Raw genomic sequence first — 21136 nt, 5'->3', positions numbered from 1 at the left:
GAACCAATATTATACGTAAACTGATCTTTTATATTTGTCATCTCCTTCCCTTGTGGACTTTAATTGCTAGAAGTATATGACTAATATAGAGAAGAAAAATATTTTGAATAGAAACTTTTAAATTGTAATACGATTAAAACACTCAAGCATGTGGTTTATCACTCCATTAATAAACGCCACACAGGGAGGTAAGGGCCACGGTTCAATCTATGCCAAAGATGTGTGTCAATAGGTCAGTAATATTTGACAATGTTTTAATGCTACAAGACGACATTTAAGTTAACAATAAAACAAAAATAAGGTGAGTTTTGGTTTTACCCAAGGAAAACTATGGGTTTCAGGAATGACTCTTGACTTACACAGAAGACGATCATGCACAATGTCCCTATTGTCAGGTAGTCATTTATTTCACAGAGGTAGAAAGTGAGGAACAGAGAATTTAAATGACTCATCCAGGCTTACAAAGTGACTCAGTAACAGAGCCAAGAATAAAACTCATTAGTTCTGACTCCCTGCTATAGTACATTTTTGTTTTATTTCATTTAATTATGATGAGATTTGGTTAATTGTTCAGAGAAGGTAAAATTAATTTAAATGTTTGTCATTAAAAATGGCCTTTTGACCAAAAATATTTTTGGAGAAACCTAGTGTATGTGTGTGCATAGATATACATATAAACAGATAGCAAAAAGAGGCAGGCAGGAGAGTGGGAGCTGGCAAAATGTTGATGTTTTTGAGTTTGAGAATGAAAGGTTTTACTGGAACTGAACATTTTTACTATAAGCACTTTCTGAAAACCTAAAATATTTTTGCTTTCTGTTGCACTTTTGCATAAACATTCAAAATTTCCCACAACAAAACAATAGACATTTTCAAATAAGGTCAATTTCTTCACCTCCACACTTCCTGGGATAGTGAATCTCAGAGCTGCATACAGATCATATGAGCAATACAAAATAAGAATATTCTGGAACTCTGCCCACACAATTCTTCCAAAAGAATGTGGAATGACTGGAGGATGCCTTTAAAAGTGGATTTTCTCATTAAATAGAGTGCTAAGTAATATAGACACGAGTTTCCCTGGGACTAATGGAATGAACTATTAGCCTACCTAGCGTGAATGAGGATAGAGGAACTGGGACTTACTGATATGAAATCATTCTGGTTTTGTGAAATGTTGCAATACTGAAATTACACGGCATTAAACTTCAACTGCAACATCTAGACTGTAGAAGGCTCCATAATCCCTTCAGCACAGGAAAGGGACAGCAGGGCTGGATGGCAGAAGGGATTATGGAGCCTTGTGCAGGCTAGATACTGGAGGATGCATGGGTACTTGAGCATGGGGCCAGGCTACAAAGCCAAGAACCAGCCAGTGGTAATGTGTGACAAGAGAATGCTTTAGAGTGGCCTGCAGAAAAGGAGGCTATGCAGTAGGAGTGTGAATGTTTAGTTCATTAACCAGTAAGCCTCACCCTTAACAGAAGCTTACCAGATAAGGTTAACCGATGGGGGCTGGAGCAGCTCCCCACCTGCTGCAGGCAGGGGGGTGCTCTGGGCAGGCTGGAGCAGTCCCTGTCTGTGGTGGGCCCTGGCACCCTGCGGACACGGGCTGCACATAGGGCTGGAGCAGCTTCTGCCTGTGGTGGGGGAGGGACTACAGGCAGGAGCTGGTCTGGCCCGGCCTCTCTGGCCCAGCCTGGCTGCAGTAACCCCTTGTTGGCTCCCACCTTTAATCAGTTAAGCAATTAAACAATATGTTTAAGCGGTTAACGAATTAAACAGGATGTTACACTCCTACTATGCCGATGGGCCCTAACAAAACAGACTTTCATACTCCTGAACCCTAGGTGCTGAGTTAGAAACTTTTTGTTCATTGTTGCTGTAACTTAAAGCCTCCATATCTAGTTTAATTACAGTATTTATTTCCTTGGCAGTCCAAATAAAGCAAAACTTTGTTATTTGTTCACAAGAACCCAGTGAAGAGCCTAGGGCTTGATGCATCTACACTTGCACATGCTCCCAGAGCTCTATGCGGCTGAGATACCACAACACTCCCAGCTATATCTTACAGTGGGGTTGGTTACAGTCCTTTTGTGGTTCTAGCAATTGAGAGTTTGAATAGCACAAGTGATTTCAAAACAAGTATGCCAACAAAGCTGTACTCAGTTCTCTTTAAAAGGCTAATCATTTTACCAGATGACACCATCTTTGGAGATCATGGCTTGTGGGAATCAATAAAAATGTGTTCAATGACATTTACAAGCTCTGACCAGTGCCTGGGAAAATCAATGCTCATGGGTATGCACAAAGATTTAATCTGAGTCACAGTGAAAACACACTAGGACATTGTCTCCAGCCAGTTCACCTAGGCAATTTACTACACGATGATTTTACAAAAGAAAAAGTTTTCCTTTCACGGATTTTGACGAAATCCTTTTTTCTTTCAATAATAAATTGCTTTCCCAGCTTTGGACTTAATTCAGCCCTGGTCTGTACAGGTGAAACAGCAGTGACAACTGCTTTTATCTTGTGTCTTTTATCTTCTCTGTTTATGCACATCAAGCTGGTGGGGGTAGGGTGGCAGAAGTACTGTGAATAGAAGGGTGGAGTGATGGAAGGAGGAGCTACTGAGAGGAGGCAGAGAGGAGGAAGGGAGACAGCTGCAGCTGGAAAGTATTTTGGCAGTTCCTTTGTATTTTGAGCCCTGTACTTCACATCTCTCCACCCACCCAGTAGCTGGTATCCTATGTGTCTCTGTCTTTAGCAGCTGGTGCCCTGTGCATTGACCCCCATTGTCCCCTGCTCACATGCCAGTGATCTGTCCTTCACTCCAGTGGCTGGAACACGTGGTCCTGCCTCCACAGGCCTCAGCCTCGGTGTCTCTGATAGAATGTCTCCATACATATACTCTGTCACATTCCATATGGTCTCTGTCCACCAGCTTTGGCCAATGCGACTTCTACAGCCACTCAAATGAAAGAAAACAAAGAGAAGAGTTGTTCCTACCCGGACAATGGCAGCCAGCCCGATCCCATGCATTGCAGCAGCTGCTCCAGCTCCTCCTTTGAGTCCTGATTTTGCCTTTGCCCTTCTCTCAGGAGCAGAAACATAGCTGGGTCTGTTCTTGCTCCTGCATGATAATCGGTGGTGGAAAACATTGAGAGGAAGGCAGAAACATACCTCGGATCCAGCAATATTTCCCTTGAACAGAAGACTGCTCACAGCCCTGTTTCTACCACAGCAAACTAGAGAAAATTAGGCTGAGCAGGAAAAAAATGCCTCTTCCCATCACAAGTTGTCCTGTGAGCCATTTCTTAATTTAAATGGTCTACTGCAAATTCACAGGGACTAAAAAGCAATCTGACTGAAGTGCTTACCTGGAACCTGGTCTATTTCACCACACAATGATGTAAGGAAGGGGAAAAAGCCTCCTATGTGGTCTCCTTGAATCCCTGCTTCAGGCACAGAATGGTAAAGTAAGGCTATTTATCCTGCATTTCTCCTCCTCAGAAAGTTGAGCATGGAATGGATAGAAAATGAGCAAGGATTTTGGCTCCACCCTATGTCAACCAAAACCATCATGGAAAATTGTGGTTAATAATTTGTTGCTGTATGGGCATATAGGTACATGAAATAATTCAGTGTAGACTTATGTAGTCATTAGTGGTTTTTCAAAGAAAGAAAGATGTATTAATATTTTTCAAACAACTTTCTGAAAGGTTAGAGATGTTAGAACGTGTCACACATGACACAAACTTTTGGTTCAGGATCATTATACACAGTTTGATAGACAGGCAGCTGGTGCCACATTGTTGTATCTCACTACAAAAACATTTTTTGTTATAGCATCAGTTATATTGCATGGAAAACAATGGTATTCAGTATGCAAAGTCAAGCACTCAGAATTAGGAAATGCTGGAATTAAGACTGCCAGTACAACCTTCACACATGGAAAGGTTTCAGGCAATTAACTAGTTAAAATAACAAAAAAGACAAAATTAAATTAACAATTAAAATGATAGAACATACAATCAATGTACATGCCAAATCCTCTGAATACCCAAAATGTGACGGAAATAGGTCTTTGTTCTCCTACATGCAAAACAAACATATTGTTCATCCTTCCAAATGCTAAATAATAGTAATATTTAGCTTTTCTAAATTCATAGTGTATTTCGAATCTGGATCAACTTTTATGTGAGCTGCCAAATCTGTATTGCACAAGATCAACTTGAATTGAAATGAGTAATTTATGGCACAAGGGAATTTCATCCTCACAAAAAATGGCCTGTATATAATTATTAAAAGGTCACATTATGTAATACGCAAAGTTTGAAATCAGGAGTTCCCATTTTGGGAAAAAAAAGTTCTTGGATAAGCCAGTCTGGATGATAAAAAGATATATTGGTTTATTAGGTAACAAAGACAGCCCCAGTGACTCAGACTGGGCTCCCAAAATGGAGGTATCCAATCTAGCTGTCTTTTGTCCAAATTCTGTACTGAATATAAAATTGCACAAAATTGAAGAGTTGTCTACAAATGCTAATATTAAATAATTTATGTATAATAAAACAACTGTTTAGTATTGCACCAGAATGTTTAATAATCAGTATATGTATTAAACTCTGTTGAATCGTCCCCTTCTGGCAAAGTTGCGCTAGGAGGTTATGGTAAAGACATCCTAGTGTTGTGTTGATTCTTTTGATGTCCTTTTATACCTATCTGAGGTTAAGCTCTGGTATGGCACAGATGATGCATATGTTTCCATAGTTAAAAATTTACTGCTGTTAATGGACAAAATTCAATTCTTCATACTGACATGACTGCGTTTAGATTGGCAAATTTAAAAACTTGCCAGCTGTCTACACTGGCCGCTTGAATTTGTGCAAGAACATGGACGATCTCATGTAAGATTGTCAGTGTTCTTGCGCAAATACTATGATGCTCCCGCTCAGGGATAAGCCCTCTTGCTCAAATGCTTTTGCGCAAGAGGGCCAGTGTAGACAGGTAAAAACTGCTTTGCTCAAAAAAGCCCCAATGGCAAAAATGGCAATCGGGGCTTTCTTGTGCAAAACCGCATCTAGAATGGCACGGACGCTTTTCCGCAAAAAGTGCTTTTGTGCAAAAGCATCCGTGCCAATCTAGACACTCTTTTCCGCAAATGCTTTTAATGGAAAAACTTTTCTATTAAAAGCATTTGCAGAAAATCATTCCAGTCTAGACGCAGCTACAATGTTTCATCAACTATCTACCTTTTATACCATATTCTATGAAGTGTGCTTACTTGTCTGCAGACTCTGGCAGCAAAAGACTGTGGATCTATTCTTTTTGCTAAGGGGTACCAGAGAGTGTTGTGGGGTAATATTTCATTCAACCTGACGGCCCTTTAATGTGGAGTTCTGCAGAATTACGTTCTGTCTGTACATGTATTCCTTGCATAAGTGAAGGTTCTGGAAAAGACTGAAAGATATTTTGGGCTACAGTGCTAATAATATTCAGATCTGTAACACTGTTTCACCAAAAGCCTCATGGAGCAATCGGTTTATTTTCATTGTGGGACAGGGAGAGGTGGCTGGATGAAGACTGTTGCGTGGGTGAAGGTGAGTTGGCTTTAGGATCATCATGGAAAATGGAGTTGGAAGAAAACTTGTAGAAAATGTGAAAGAGATTGGGTCTGTAAACTCAGCTGAAGGAATGTACCAACTTATTGTCAAGGAGATATACTGTCCAGGAAATCTTTTTGATTCCTCTTTAGTCCCAGGGACCAGCAGTGGCCAAAAGTACTTCTTTTGAATATTCCTGGCTGCCCAAAGGAATCTGAGATTTATCCTTAGATCTAGACCTTATCACCTCATCGGGTTTTGATTTTTGCCTCCTAGAGGCTGGACAATTGTATTATACTCTTCTTTGGATTATAATTAAAGACCAACCAGAAGCTTCGGCTAGTGCTGTATTTTGTGGAATTAATCATGCTGAATACATTGAAATTGTTAATTCTTCTTTGTTTCTGAGTGAAATTCAAGGTGTTGGAGACAGTGTCTAAAGGCACCTCTTGAGAGGAAAGACAGTCTTATGATTAAAGCACTAGCATGAGATACAGGAGATAGATCTCAGTTGAGACCTTCAGGCATTGTCACAAAGACTAATGAAATTTTCTGAGTCCTGGCTACATTATGTGAACACCTTTTTCCACATGTTTTCTGCCAACAGTGGAGATTAGCTAAAGAATTCCTGTAAAGAGTTCCAAAGGAGCAGAGCAGTGTCAACTCTAGAAGTCATATCCTGGTCGGCAAGTCATTGGGAAGTTTACTAGAAATTTCAGTGGGATCTTGATTTGGCCCTCAAACTTTTTCCTGCCATTGATTCTCCAAGCTTAGTTTAAGGGACATGGAAGCCAGGGCTCAGTCATGGCTTGGAAAAATTGCCATGTGTTTAAAGAGCTGGCCGGTGTTTAAATTTCAGTCTTTTTTCTTTTATGGTCATTATAAGGAGCTAAATTTAGGGCTCTCTGTTTGCTGTCAGTAGTTGGCAGTATCTTGCTACATATTTTTACAATGTAAATGGGCTCATAAGCTTTGTGAAATTGGTGTGTGGTTTTTAGGTACAACTATTACTAAGTAATTAGATTATACTGATTTTAAAACAGCCTTTTAATGGTTTCATACACTTTTTGGTTATGTTCTGCGGGTAACACTTAGTCATTCCGATACAATTAATTATTTCAGGCAGTTCTAAATCCTTTATATGGATGACTGGATTTTCAAGATGTAAATATATTGGGCTGTTTCAAATTCAATTATATTTTAACTTGGCACAAGAGTTTACAAGCTCAAAAGCATTTTTTCTGCAAAATATAAAGTTGGTCAAGTTGTAATTTATAGTCTAATTTTTTTCTGCCTGCAGTTTAAGAAGCTGTTTTTTTTTACACGTTATTCAAAAAGGAGTACTTTTATGTCTTAATCAATAAATAATTAGCTCCTATTTTTATCTATATCCAGATAGGCAATTCACCCACAACTTAAATTATGTCAAGTAAGGGTCAACATTCCACCAGGCAAATTATACCTGCACATTCAAACAAATAAAAATCCCCTAGTACCTGCCAGTGTCAGATCTTGGATTTTGAAACAGAACGCACAAGTTAAGCATAATGGCAAATGTTTATACAGACCATTTTCACTGGAAGCACACACATACAGTGAAGATTTTAAATTTTAGAAATATTCTGACTTTCACATAGAGTTGACTGTATACGTGTATTCCACAAGTTATCTAGAATGTGATACTGAAATGTAAATGGTCTTTAAGGAAAAATCAAGATAAAAATTAAATTCAAAGTTACAAATAAATCTCAAAGAACATAATCCTATTATTACAATGAGCTATGGAATGTGTGAAATGGAAATGGGATTGTATGTGTACCTGACAGCAGAATTTGGTACATGATTTTCATAACATACCTTTGTGAACAATACAGAAAGATGAGATAAGAAAAGAACAAGAAAATACCCAGATTTCTTAGAAAGCTTTGCAAGTGTCATCAGCAGTGGTTTTTTATCCTTATTTTTGGTAGCCTAAACAAGCAAAAAACACACTATTGGACCTGTTGCCCATATACCTTAAATGACAATATGAATGCCTTTTACAATTGTGAATTCCTGTTGAAATTGTCATTACAAATGCCTGTTTTTCAGAAAGAAAATTCACCAGTTTACTTGATCAAGTTATGATGGCCAAACAAATAAAATGACTGGTTATAATTAGTCTTCACATTTCTTGTTTTAGATTGAAGAGCACAGGTAAAGCTACAACTGGGTTACTAAAATTTGAATAATCGAATCTAAAAATTAATCTGGCCCTGCCATAATATACTGATGCTGAATCTGGCTGGACAGACTTTAAATCCCAGGTTATTCGATGCCACTTGGACTATAATTGGTCTAAAAGAGCCAAGAAGTTTTGTGTCTCCTCTTATATCTTAACCACCACAGACCAGCATTGTGCAGCTTGTTTGAGAGATAATATTGCCAACTATCATAAGCTAAATGGCACTAAATAAAGAGTACACGCTGACTCTGAAGCTAGAGGCATTGCATGCAAGGATTCTTCTGTCAGGTATGACATTGCTTCTTTATATAAACACTTGCGTAACCTCATTGACAAAAAAGGTTATTACTTTTGTGCATGTGACTGGTTTGGTCACAGCGATCCCCTTGAGACTGTTGCCTGATGAGCTGATCATAGCACTTAGCCTGTCTACCCACTCTGGGATGCCCCACCACTTCATCCTGCTGAGCCAGAACCTCTGGACTCCACCAACAAAGTCACGGAGTTGGGGTCACAGCCCAGAGCAGAGCATCAGAGACACTGAGGGCAGCTCAGCACTGATTAGGCTCAGTCACAGGGACTTGACACAGCACCAGTGGGACCAGAACCCCAGATAAATCCATCTTACTCTGCATAAAAGTTGCATGCAGCGCAAGATCATAACTTGTTTACTTACTTTATGAATGAAAGTGATATGCACAGCTGGTGTCCTGCTCAGTTACCAATTATTTATGCTGCGTTTAATGATAAACAAAAGTGATATTATTAAGTACAAAATGTAGGATTTAAATAGTTGGTGACTGCTTTCAGCTCTACCCCTTCCACTCAAGGCCTCAGACCTTCTGGGAGCTCAGAACCCATACCTTGCGCAGGGGCGCATGTGTCCCTGCTCAGAACAGAACATCATGGAGAGACATAATGCATTAGGTGGCCAAATGTGTTTGCTGGCCATGCTTTCCAAGCAACAGCATGAGAACTAATCACCTAACCATATACATAAAATAGAGCTCTGCAGACAATGCAACACTGTAGGTGTGTCTAAACAAAACCCCCAGATCTAAATATCTTTGATACTTGGAAAGGTTTGCATTTGAATGTGGATTTAGATCCACATTTCTAATTTCATTATCAGGGAATTAGCAAATGAAGCATGAGTACCTGAGACCCCAGTGGTGTGGCAGGGCTGAGCAATAGCAGTGGTGGGCAACTCACAGCCCACATGCAACTCATCAGGGTAAGTTGCTGGTGGGCTGCCTGACAGGATAGTTTACAGTGCATCCGCGGGTACTTCTGCCCACAGTTTCCATTGTCCGTGGTTCACCGTTCCTCGCCAAAGGGAGCTGCAGTCATCCATACCTACAGACGCAAGGTAAACAACCTGTCTGGCAGCTAGCCAGTGGCTTACCCTGATGAGCCATGTGCGGCCTTTGTGCCACAGGTTGACCACCACTGGCGGAGGCCTTCAGGCAAAGCAGAGCCATAGGCAGTCTTAGCGAGCTTGAGGAGGGCAAGGTTGTAAGCAATGTATAATCTGTAGCCCTTAGGCAGGCAGAACTATAAGCAACCTAAGGGTACGTCTACACAGCAAGCCATTATTTCAAAATAATTTTGTGTTGAGGGACTTCTTACTCCGATTCCTGTAACCCTCATTTCACGAGGAGTAAGGGAAGTCGAAGGAAGAGCACTCTTCCTTCGGCTTCCTGCTGTGTAGATAGTGCCAAAAGCTGAATTAAGCTATTTGGACTTCAGCTGCGCAATTGACGTAGCTGAAGTTGCTTATCTTAATTCGACTTTTGCCCTGCAGTGTAGATGTGATCTAAGGGAACTCAGTCTCTTAGGCAGGGCGAAGCAAACAATCAAAGCAGTCTAAATCCTGGGTCAGGCAGATTGGAGACAAATTCTATGCTCTTGACTTAAGATGGGGAGGCTGCCACCTCAGGGGTGGCATTAACAGTAGGGAGCAAGAAGACCTGGGCCCTCCTTATGCCACCAGATCCTTCCACCACTGAGTCCGCAGGGTCCTACCACAACACGCTAACAGTGAAATTAGATCAATTTATGATTTTTCTGGGCTACATCCTGTCATAGTCAGGATTGGGGGTTTGGTAGTCCAAAATCTTCCATCTCCTCAGAGTATACAAAGAGCAGATGGATCTAACACTGAGTCTGCAGGGTCCTACCGCAACACGCTAACAGTGAAATTAGATCAATTTCTGATTTTTCTGGGCTACTTCCTGTCATAGTCAGGATTGGGGGTTTGGTAGTCCAAAATCTTCCATCTCCTCAGAGTATACAAAGAGCCACCAAGGACAGTGCATGGCATAGCACGGGTTCTGCTCTGGGGCTCTGCAGTGTGCTGAAGATGCCTGTGTCCTTCCCTGGCTCAGAGTCAATTAAAGGCCTTGCCTTTTATACCTTCTGTCCCACTCGTTCGCTTCTGGCAGAAGGGATGATCCCAGCATAGTTTCACACACCAGAGATCAAAGAGTGACTCCCCCCACTCTGGCTCAGGGAGGGTACACCTACACTGCAACATTATTTTGAAATAACTAGTGCAATTCCAAAATAACTTAGTCTGTGTCTACACAGTTGGCAGTTATTTCAAAATAGTGTCAAATTATTGTCAAACTGGAGGACTTCTTACTCTTACTTCTATAACCCTCATTGTGTGAGGAATAAGGGAAGTCAGAGGAAGAGTGCTGTATTTCAAAATAAGTGTTGTGTAGACGCTCCCTATTTCGAAATAAGCTATTTTGAAATAAGATATGCAATTGGCGTAGCTCAATTTGAATAGCTTATTTTGAGTTAAGCCCTGTGGTCCAAACGCACCCTGAAAGACCATTCCATCTCACTACATTCCTATACACTAATCATGGATTGGCTCAGGACTGAATGGCTAAGCATTTTAGAGGAAGACTTCACTCTGTATGTCCCAGGCTTCTGACTTGTTCATGTAGGGACAACAGAATCTTAAAGACAAGAGGGGAATCTGAAAATAGCTTTACTTCAAGTGTTTAACTTACACTGAGAGAAGCAAAACAATCTGAATTGTCTTCTGTTAGAGGTTGTTGGTCTCAGGCCATCCTTACTTCACCACAATACCCAGTCATTGAGACATATGGTATCCATAGTGCTTCAGAACTATGGCTCAGTAGATATACTTTAATATATTGAATATGTCAGCAGCGTTCACAGTGAAGTGAGCTGTGACAGAATGAACTGAGTTCACCTTTTTCTTCATCTCAGAAAGAATTTTACACTTCTACTACCTCTGAGTACTCTGTCTTGCTTATGTGGATTTAAATCAAATAAAACAGTCACTGTGATTTACGTTCTGTAATAGAAAGAACAGACGGTGCAGTCCTGCTGTCTTCCAAAAGAGTAGCCTTCTTGCATAGAGCTTGCACAGTTGTTAGTACTACAAAAGTCCTGAATACTTAACTACAGTATCTGCATGGTGTCATTTCTCAAATGCATGAAGACTTGATGCTTCGAAGATATATACTAGACATTAAAGAACATGAAAGCTTATTTGAAATTGGGGAAGTGAAAATGTTAACACATTTTGGCACCCTTAATGCTACAGCTGTCTGGTTTAATTTAAACATTGGGCATCTTCCAATACAAACTTGTAGCAGTGGCTTTGATGGAGAAATGTATGGTGAAAGTTTTCTGATGATTGCCAGATGTTTTCATGATAGCTAGGTAGATATGTGCTGTAAGTACTAGCAAACAGATAGCCAGACAAGCAGAAATAGAACATAAATTATCTCTGGGCAATATAATAGGTGTACTGATAAAATTACAACTATCTAGTAAAACAATATTGCAGATGATAAATCCATGTCTGCAAGTGCAACACTTCTATAAAAATATATTTTATACAGCAATGAAGTCAGTGGAAAATACTTAAGATATATCAAGGTAAGATATCTAATCATTTGTAAGTGAATTTTAAGCACTGTATACTTCACTCCACATTGGCCAATTCTGTGGCTCACAGTGGAGGAAGGACTATGATCCCACCATCACCAAGTATGTGTGACTGTGCATCCAAATGGATTATTTCCACAGCAAGTGAAGGGATGTGAAGAGGATGATGCTTGTGTCCTTTTCTTCTGCCACACCTATCAGCTTTTGTATCAGTGATGGAAGAACCTTAGATGGTTCAGGACTTTGGTTCAGCTAAGCTCCAGAAAATTCAAATGAGTATCAGAAGCTCATCTGAATTTCAGAGGCCTCTTTCTCTTCCAAACTCCTTTCTGCTTTTCATCCTATTCTCATTTTGCTAAATTGATGAATTCCTTCTTCTTTCTTCTAGTAACAGCAATAAATCATTGTATTACAGTAGTGCCCAAAAGCACCATTTGGGATTGGGGCCCATTTATGCAGGGCACTGTTTAAATATAGAAGAGGCAGTCCTTGCCGTAAAGGTATCCTAAAATTGTCCTTCCATCTTGCCTGCCTCTGTTCCTTTTTCTTTTCATCCAAGAATCTGAAGTATTTAGGAAAATGACCAAGTTAATCAGGGAAGCTTGACATTTAAATGCAGACCATTTTAAGGATTTGGAACTTACAAAAAGTAAAGTATCAATAATATCTTCAGCAGATACCCTGCTATGTTCAAGTGCATATTTTAGAGGGCTGTCTCCCTTGGTGATTTTATGCAGTTGCCGCAAAAGGTGAACACTGGAAAAATGAATTTTGTAGAGATTGTTTTAATTTTCATATTTATAGCTAACAGAAAAAAGTGATATGGTATGGTATTGCCACCCTTATTTCTGCACTGCTGCTTTCAACGCTGGGTGCTCAGCCAACTTCCATTGCCCTCTGGCCACCCAGCTCCAAAAGCCGTGCAGAATGGTGGCAATACCGCAACTCTTCTGCAATAACCTTGTGTCCCCCTTGTGACTCCCTCTTGGGTCTGGAATCCCAATTTGAGAAACTCTAGTCTCCCCAATAAATTGTTAGAGCATAGGGTAAATGTACACAAAAATATCAGATTTCAAGGGGGAGGCCAGATTTCACTGTCCATAATGTATTCTTCATAGCTGTGAATCTAGTAGGGTCCTCTAGTTTATAAGTTACAAATGTGTTTTACATGATATTTTCATTGTTTGTATTAAAGAAACCAGGTGTTGTTTTTGTTTGCTGGGTGGGAATCTGTCACATGCAACATTTATTTCCTCACATGGGTCAACAGCAGGCATGGAACCCTGGACCTTCAGTTCAGAATTCTACCTCTTGAGTTAAAAAAAAAAGCAGTTGATAGTCTTTATTTAGTTTAGCCACCAGAAGACTTGCACACGTTTTCCTGGTGTCGTGCAAAATTGCTTGCTAGACATTTGTAGCATACCAAAGAGCAAGAATCTTGGCTTCTGTCCCTGGATCTAGGAAAGGACTGTGGTCTAGTGGTTAGAGATAAGATTGCCTTTCATTCTGAATGTGCTTTTGTTATGTGGCTAAGTAGCTAACATTTGGATCTACCATGCTATAGGCCCAGCTTTTGTTCCTCTCTGTCCCTGCAGTAACCTTATTTAACCTCTCTATGAACTTATTTGTAAAGTGATGTGACTGCTCATGCTAACCTTGGTTTCATGGCCTTGATCAATAACAAAAATGGTGAGGCACATGGGAATATATACCATAGCAAGCATAGGTGGCATTTAAACTGTAGTCACCTTTTCCCTAGTTCAAGAAATGTTCCCTAAGCTACTGCAGAATTTGGAGGCATGCCTTGGCCTCGCTGGTTGTGTTTTCTTACCACTGCTAAATAGCATAGGTTTGGCTTAGTGCTATGAATAACTGACATTTCATTAATCAGCACACAGGGAGTAAAACAGAGATCCCAGAGTGCTATAGTGTTTGTCTGAAAAAAAGGTCAGACAATCCAGTGGAAAAAAAACTTCAAAGAGAATCATTTTGATACTTTTATTACTCTCTCTGAAACAATCCAATTTTCATCAAACCGCCATGAAAAATTCAAATAGAGCTTAATCTTTACTTTCCATGTTTTATTTTATTGAGATTTGCTACAAAATAAAAGGATGAAAGTTCCTGCAAAGGCTGCCTGATTAGGTTTTTATTTAAGTATGTAATCGCGATTCTGTAATATGGGCATTTCTGGTTCCTTTTTGATGTGGGGACCATTTGGTTCACAGTTCTCGAAATGGCACTGTGGGTTCACAGCACTGGCCCCAAGACAACAGATTTCTATGACACAGAACATTTCATCCCTACTAGCACTGCTGTGCAAATGGCGTATGCAGAAACAAAGAAAAGAAAGTTTAATGTATTAAAGCACAATCAGAGACAGGGCAGCCTTCTGAAGGAGCCCCTGGTGACTTATCAGAATGAATGGAAAAACGGCTTTTGTTTCAAAAGTAGGACTCTTCTGGCTACTCCAGCTTTTATAAAACCAAAACACCACAAGGAAAAGCATTTTTGTGGTATTTTAAGTGGAAACGTTGCCAGCGAGTTCTTTGTTGTGGCATTTTGGTTGAAGACAAGGAGGTGGTGACTGCAGAATTGTTGCAGAGCTAACAGTTGTCCTTCTCTGAAAGAATTGCAGGATCTGGCAATAACGGTGACAGATAAAATCAACAAAAACAGCCATCTCTTGATGAAACAAATGCATTTTCCATCTAAGCCTTTTTTAAAATAGATTCTTGATTTCTTTTTATTTTCCAGATGATCATTTTCACTAAACGTATCAGTTTAATAACATCATTGGCAGGCACAGTGTTGAACCCTATTGCAAAATAAATAAATAAATTGTATTCAAGGATAAATCTTGGTATAGAAAAGTGGTTCTCAAACTTTTTGGCCTGTGGCCCACCCGGCTCAGTGCAAGCCTTTCTATGGACCACCAGTTGCTAATGGAAACTCACTGTTAATTACATAATTACGCCTGAGCCATTTAGCTAGTGTTGCAGCTAGAGAGAATGGGTTAATTTAACTAGTAAGAAAGGAAATATTAAATTATTGAGCAGATTAAGAGCTTTAAATTTCTCATGTTAGTTTATCAAACTTCATTTTAAATAAAGTAAAGTATTAATTTATGTCCAGCACAAAAGGTTTCTGTGTTTTCTATATTTATGGCAGTGGTGGGAAACCTTTTTTTGGATCAGGGGCCACTGACCCACAGAAAAATCATTTGGGGGCCACACAAGAGAGAAGCAAAAAAAAACCCTCCCCAAACCCCCAACCCTCACTGATGTGGCCCCCAACTGAGACACCCCACTTCCCTGGCACTCCAGCTCCTTGGGGAGAGGAGGAGAAACAGGGAGAGCTGAGGTTCAGGGCTTCCCATGGGCCAGATTTACTCTTCTGGGGTTTCAGGATTAGTGGATTTTGTGGAGCCTCCCAGGCTGTGGGGTGAGGACAAAAATGAGGGGTTCAATGTGCAGGACAGGGTTGCCAGTGAATGCGATAAGGATGGGAGTGCAGGATTTCATAGGGAGGTGGGGTGTAGCAGGGAGTGGGGTATGAGGTCTGGATGGGAGGTGGGGTACAGGAGCAGGCTGGAAATAGTGTGTCTGGCTCAGGTGGAGGGGTCAAGAGCAAAGGAAAGTTCAGTGTGTGGCCAGGAGGGAGGGTGCAGGAGCAGGCTGGGGCAAGTGTGTGTGGTCAAGGGTATGTGTGCGGGAGCAAGACAAGGTTGGGATGTCTGGCCAGTGGGGAGGGTGCAGGAATGTGCTGGGGATGTGGGGTTTTGATGGAGGAACAGTGCAGGAACATGGCAAGCATGCAGGATCTGGGCATGAGGAGGTAGGGAGGGGGCATTTATTTGCTTTTGTGCCCCATGCCACTCTCAGGCATCATGTCTCAGGCAAGACCTCCTGCTGCTCCCACTGGCTGGATTCCAGCCAATGGGAGCAGCACAGAACACCTCCAGGCAGCATTTCAGTGTACTGCTGTTTCCCCAGCTGGCTATGCTTTGCTCTGCTTCTTCCCCATGAGGCGGATTTGGTGGGGAGGCTTGGGACTCCTCCCTTTTTTCCTCCCAGAGGGAAGCCAATGCTGGTGCTCCAACCTCATTGCGGGGGAGGGAGGCGAGACAAGAGTGCTAGCATGGGCTCTCTGCTGCAGGGACAGCGAGGAAGAATGGAAGAGGAGGATCTGAGTTCGAGCTGTGGACCACGGGGAAGGTGGCTGTGGACCACTAGTGGCCTGCAGACTGTAGTTGAGAACCACTGGTATAGAAGTTTACACCACTGGAAAAAAAATTGGCTGTTTCCAAGTTGTACATGTTATAAACACACATTTGTGTATGAACTTGCACACGCGGAGAGATTTACCACTTTTGGATATTATCTGAGGTATTTCAGCATGTTGACTTGTAACATTGATTTAGTATTTCTTTTATGCATTGTCTTATGGGAGGAGGGCTGGTAATTTAAGTGGGGCAATCCACATTGGCCTAGTGCAAGGTCGCTGTAACCCATCAAACAATCATTGGGACTACTACAGAGTAGTATTAGACAGTTGCAATAAGGAAGGTTCAGGACCTCTGGTGAGCAAAGAATAAGTCTGTAGACGCTTGGCAGGGGAGAGCAAATCAAGCCAGCCTCTGAACCTCCTGACTGGGGCAGGTAATGGCAGTTGAAGCTCTCTCCCTCTTAGCAGGGCAGAACAATCAATAACCACACTCAAGGCATGGCATATCAAGGTCTCAGTAGGCACAATGGCAAGTGTGGGAGAAGTAGGGGGGCCTGGGCTCACCTTACTCCACCAGATTCCAATCCAGGGTCCAATGAAGCTGGGAAATTCCCAGCTAAGAGTTTAATCATTAGCTTCTAATACATCTCCTCGGCTGGCCACAGCTCAGTGTCCCAGACAATCTCTCTGTGGTCAGCTGGTTGTTCACTGCTTGGCGAGTTGCAGACGCCTCTGTAGATGCCCACAGATCACGTTCTTCCTCAGAAGCAGGGCTGCCTGCTTTAATCTATCCCTTCTACCTGTAACATGCGCAATAGAAACAAGGGAGAGTGATTTCCTGTGCCCACAGTGATTGGTCAGGCCCTATTGGCCCAGTGCAGGGTTGGCACATGCATTTTTTTCCTGGAAAAGTGCCCAGAATATTGAATTTTTAAAATTCTGTATTATGTAACTAATTACCTTTTATTTCAGAGATATTCAGTTATTGAAACTATAGACAAGATACAAACATAACTGGGTAACCCTTCTACCAGGTAGCACCACCAGCAGACAGGGTTGGGTTCAATATTTAGGAGTTCCTCTCCATCCATCCAAGACAGAACTGGCTTGAGCTTGAGTAACCTCAGAAATTCACATAACATCCCTGGATGCCTGTGAGAGGCAATGCTTCCCCACTCACAAGCACAGAGTCTGAGTGTAGAAAAGAAATCTTTAATAAAAGGAAAGAGAAGTAATGTGGCATTTATTTGGGAAAACACAATGGAGTCCACAACCAAAACCATGAATAAAAGTCCCAGCCTAAGTAGGTTGGGCAATGTCTTTTCCTCTCAGGTTCTTAAGTCCCACAATATGAATGTCCCCTTCACATGCCCAACTCTTCTCTGCACCCTACTCGCAGTTGTTCCTCTTGGTTAGGGCAGACCCAGAATTTAGTGATGCATGTGCAGAGTTCACCTCCCATCCTGAGTGGGAGGGAGGTAGGAGGCATCTTTCTGACTCCACTGGCCACTTGCCATATGCCTGCATGTTGCTCCCTGGTGCTGCCCTGCTGGCCATTCATCACCCCTGACTGCTGCCGTTCTGCTGGCTACTCATCATGCTGCCACCACCGCTCTGCTGCCTGCTCTTCACATCTTCCACTGGTTTGTGGTGGCTCTAGGCCAAACCTAGTGGCTACGTCTAGACTACATCCCTTTTACGTAAAAGGGATGTAAATTAGACATATCACAATTGCTAATGAAACGGGGATTTAAATCTCCTCTGCTTCATTAGCATAAAAATGGCTGCTGCTTTTTTTCTGCACAGAGCTTTGTCGGAAAAAAGCGCCAGTCTAGACACTGATCTTGAGGGAAATAAAGCCTTTTCCAAAAGATCCCTTATCCCTCTATGAAATATGGGTACAGCTAGACTACAAGTTTTTGTTGGAAAAAGAAACGGAAAATTCGCTTTGCATTTTGCATACCTTTTCCCAATTATTTTGTCAGAAGAGGCTTTTCCGACATTTGGCCCATCTAGACTGGCCAAATGTCAGAAAACCCTCCCCTTTTGGAAGCCTCCTTCTTCCGCATAGAATGAGGAATACAGGGGGCTTCTGAAAGAGCTTGTTTGCACTTCTGCAAAAAAAAGCAGAAGAGCAATTGCGTTCCCTGGACACGACGGAGTTTTTTCGCGATACCTCCAGTATCCTGAAAACCCCTCGCAGTCTAGACATACCCGATTTGTTTCTTAAGGGATGCATATTGATGTTTCATATAGCTCTATAGTACAAAGTGTATGCCTGCCTTTAATGGTAATTTTCATATCTCAAGTCTATATTCTAAGAATCAATGTTCAGTCTTGGTAGTATTTTGTAATGATCAAACAGAAGCTCTTTGATACTCTTTAATAGAAGCTGTTTAGGGTCAAAATGGAGCGATTACTCCAAAGTAATTATTCTCAGTTTTGAGATAAGATTTTTCCTCAATTTCCACCAGAAAAATATCTTGTCAGTAAATAAACACAGAAGTCATTAGAGAGAAGTTTAGTTTTTTTAATTTAGTTTACTGAAACCATGTTATTGTTGTGTATGAGGGGAAGAATATTGAAGATATTTTCTAATCCCTGTTTTAAATGTACAGTCATGGATTTAAATGGGACAATTTTTGAAGCATGCTTAATTACTTAGTAGATTGCATTCATATTTTGGTGTATACCGTACCCTTAAAATGTGATGTATTAAATTCAGGTATGTGTCATTTTAAATTAGATAATAATATGAACAATGTTAACAATAAGTTGTTCTCAGCGGCTTATCTCATAATAAAGTTTTGGCACCATTTCACTCAAAAAAAGTCTTTAGCTTTATTGCAACCCTATGATGGGTAAATTTGTTTGATTGGTGAATTTCCGTGTCAGAAATGTTGAAATATTCAGAAACCTGACACGGATGAATGCTTGGATTTTCACCAACTCCGTATTCCAAATATTGAGATGATCTAAAGTTTAGAGATTGCCACTTTAGCACAATGTTTCTCAAAGTGTTCCGTGGGCCCATACATCCATTCTTTCACCCTTGGTCTTGTTTACTAAGATTATAAACTCTCTGGGGCAAGAAATTTCTCTTACTATGATTTTTATTAAAAACTGCGCCTAATACAAAGAGGCTAATAGATACTATCACAATGCAAAGAGTAACAATGAAAATTGCCTTGTCTGTTGAACGTAAAATTCACCTCATCGTTTTTAGAAGCACCCAAATTGTTACCTGTAGTTTACTACAATTATTCTCTCATTGAGGGCACGTCTACACAGCAGGACTAAAGCTGAAATAAGCTATGAAACTTGATCTACATCAATTGCGTCACTTAAATCAAAATAGCTTACTTCAGCTTTTGGTGCAATCTACACAGCAAGAAGCCCAAGAAAGAGCACTCTTCCTCTGACTTCCCTTAGGGTGAGTCTACACAGCACCCTAAACTCTAAATAAGATGCGCAATTTGTGCTATGAAAATTACGTATCTTATTTTGAATCTATTTCGAAAATGCTTCTTTTGAAATTTGGAGCATCTACACAGTGCCAAATTTCAAAATAACATGCTATTTTGAGCCATCCCTTAATCCTTACGCAACGAGGTTTACCAGGATGGTGAAATAGTACCCCCATTATTTTGAAAAATATTTCAAAGTAACGGGCGGCTTGTGTAGATGCAGGGTAGCTATTTCGGGATACTAAAGGCATCCCGATATAGCCGTGCAGTGTAGACATACCCTTACTCCTCATAAAATAAAGGTTACAGGAGTGGGAGTAAGGCCTCCAGCCTGACATTATTTTGACATAATGTCAAAATAACTGCTTGTAGTGTAGAGGCAGACTATGTTATTTTGGAATTAAGTAAATTATTCTGAAATAACATTGCTGTATAGATGTACCCTGAGAGTGTTAAGGACAGTGATTTCTCACATGCTATGGGGAGGCCAGGAATAGGTTGAACTCTTGGCGTATCATGTCAATCAGCCTTTTCCATTTATAATCCCATGTCTGGAAGATGAGAAGGAATGGGCATGCAGAATACTATTGTGAAGTAATCATCAGTAGGTTAGTGGGGGAAAGAGGTCGGAATCTGTTGCTCTCCCCACAGCACCTGGATACTGCAAGAGACAGGAACAATATAGCCACACATTTCCAGAAAGCAAAGGAGAGGTTATGGGGCCAGCCAATCACCCCGAATATGTCGGCAGTGCAACAGACCACTGTCTTCCCCTTCAAAAACAACAAAAGCCAAGGGCACAGAGATTCTGTTTGGAAATAAGTGAGAAACTGACTCAAGAGTTCTGTCAAAACTGGAGGATTTCAGCTGAGATTTACGGTTCATAGAACTCAGAAATTCAAAGCGGAAATTATAAAGGAGTGCCTGTGGCAAGAAACCAGGGGGAGTTTTAATCAAAGGGCAACAGCTTGGGAGAAACTAAGGAATTTGGAAACTGAATTAGTAATTATCTTTCACAAACTGATTATCTCCAGATTTCCTGCCCCCACCCAATTTTTCCTAAAACAAACAAAAAAATCCTTAGAAAATAAAATGCAAAATCCTAATGTAACTATAATCTTAAAGTTTTCAGATTAAACACTCAGCAGTATAGAAAGCTTAAACATTAAGGTTATGGCATCAGTATTAATTTGGTCATATTGCTTAATATGAGCATATGTATAATCTCAATAAATAAGAAAAGAAAAACGGGGAAAATAGATTAGGTACTTACTAGCTGTAAGAAGCAGCTGCCAATTACAAAATGGCTCCTTTAGGGTTGCAACCATTTGGCTCTGTGACATTTAAAAGGCCATGTACAGAAAAGCTCTCTAGTAAAAAAAGAAAAAAAAAGCTCCTGTAAGAGAATGTCCTACTTCCCCACTTCTTGCATAGCGTGTAGGAATCACAAAGTTGTTGCTCCTTGTTAAATATAAACTTTGGTACATCATTTTTCATAATTAGTGGAGACCTTAAAATATGCAAGATATGTAACATAACAAAATTAATGTGTCTAGAGCAGACTTTCTTTTGGAATTCCTTGGTTTCATGAATGCTTGAGCTTACCAGTTGAATGCAATTAAACTTTTGCAATAATGCCAGTTTTTATCGTGTCCTTTTTATATCAACCGATAGTAAAA

The 21136-nt window shown here is 40.7% G+C and overlaps 1 long non-coding RNA gene across 1 annotated transcript; it reads right to left on the bottom strand.

Annotated features, from left to right (window-relative positions):
• Window positions 1-12737: 12737 nt before the first annotated feature.
• LOC142826801 (uncharacterized) lies at window positions 12738-20916 on the bottom strand. Its single transcript, XR_012901051.1, has 3 exons — window positions 20731-20916; window positions 16555-16790; window positions 12738-14581 (listed from the first exon to the last, which is right to left on the bottom strand). It is a non-coding gene; the product is annotated as an uncharacterized LOC142826801 (long non-coding RNA).
• Window positions 20917-21136: the final 220 nt, after the last annotated feature.

Source organism: Pelodiscus sinensis, chromosome 2 (assembly GCF_049634645.1).
Source record: "Pelodiscus sinensis isolate JC-2024 chromosome 2, ASM4963464v1, whole genome shotgun sequence".
In the NCBI taxonomy this organism is placed as follows: Eukaryota; Metazoa; Chordata; order Testudines; family Trionychidae; genus Pelodiscus; species Pelodiscus sinensis.
This window is presented reverse-complemented; position numbering and strand designations above follow the sequence as displayed.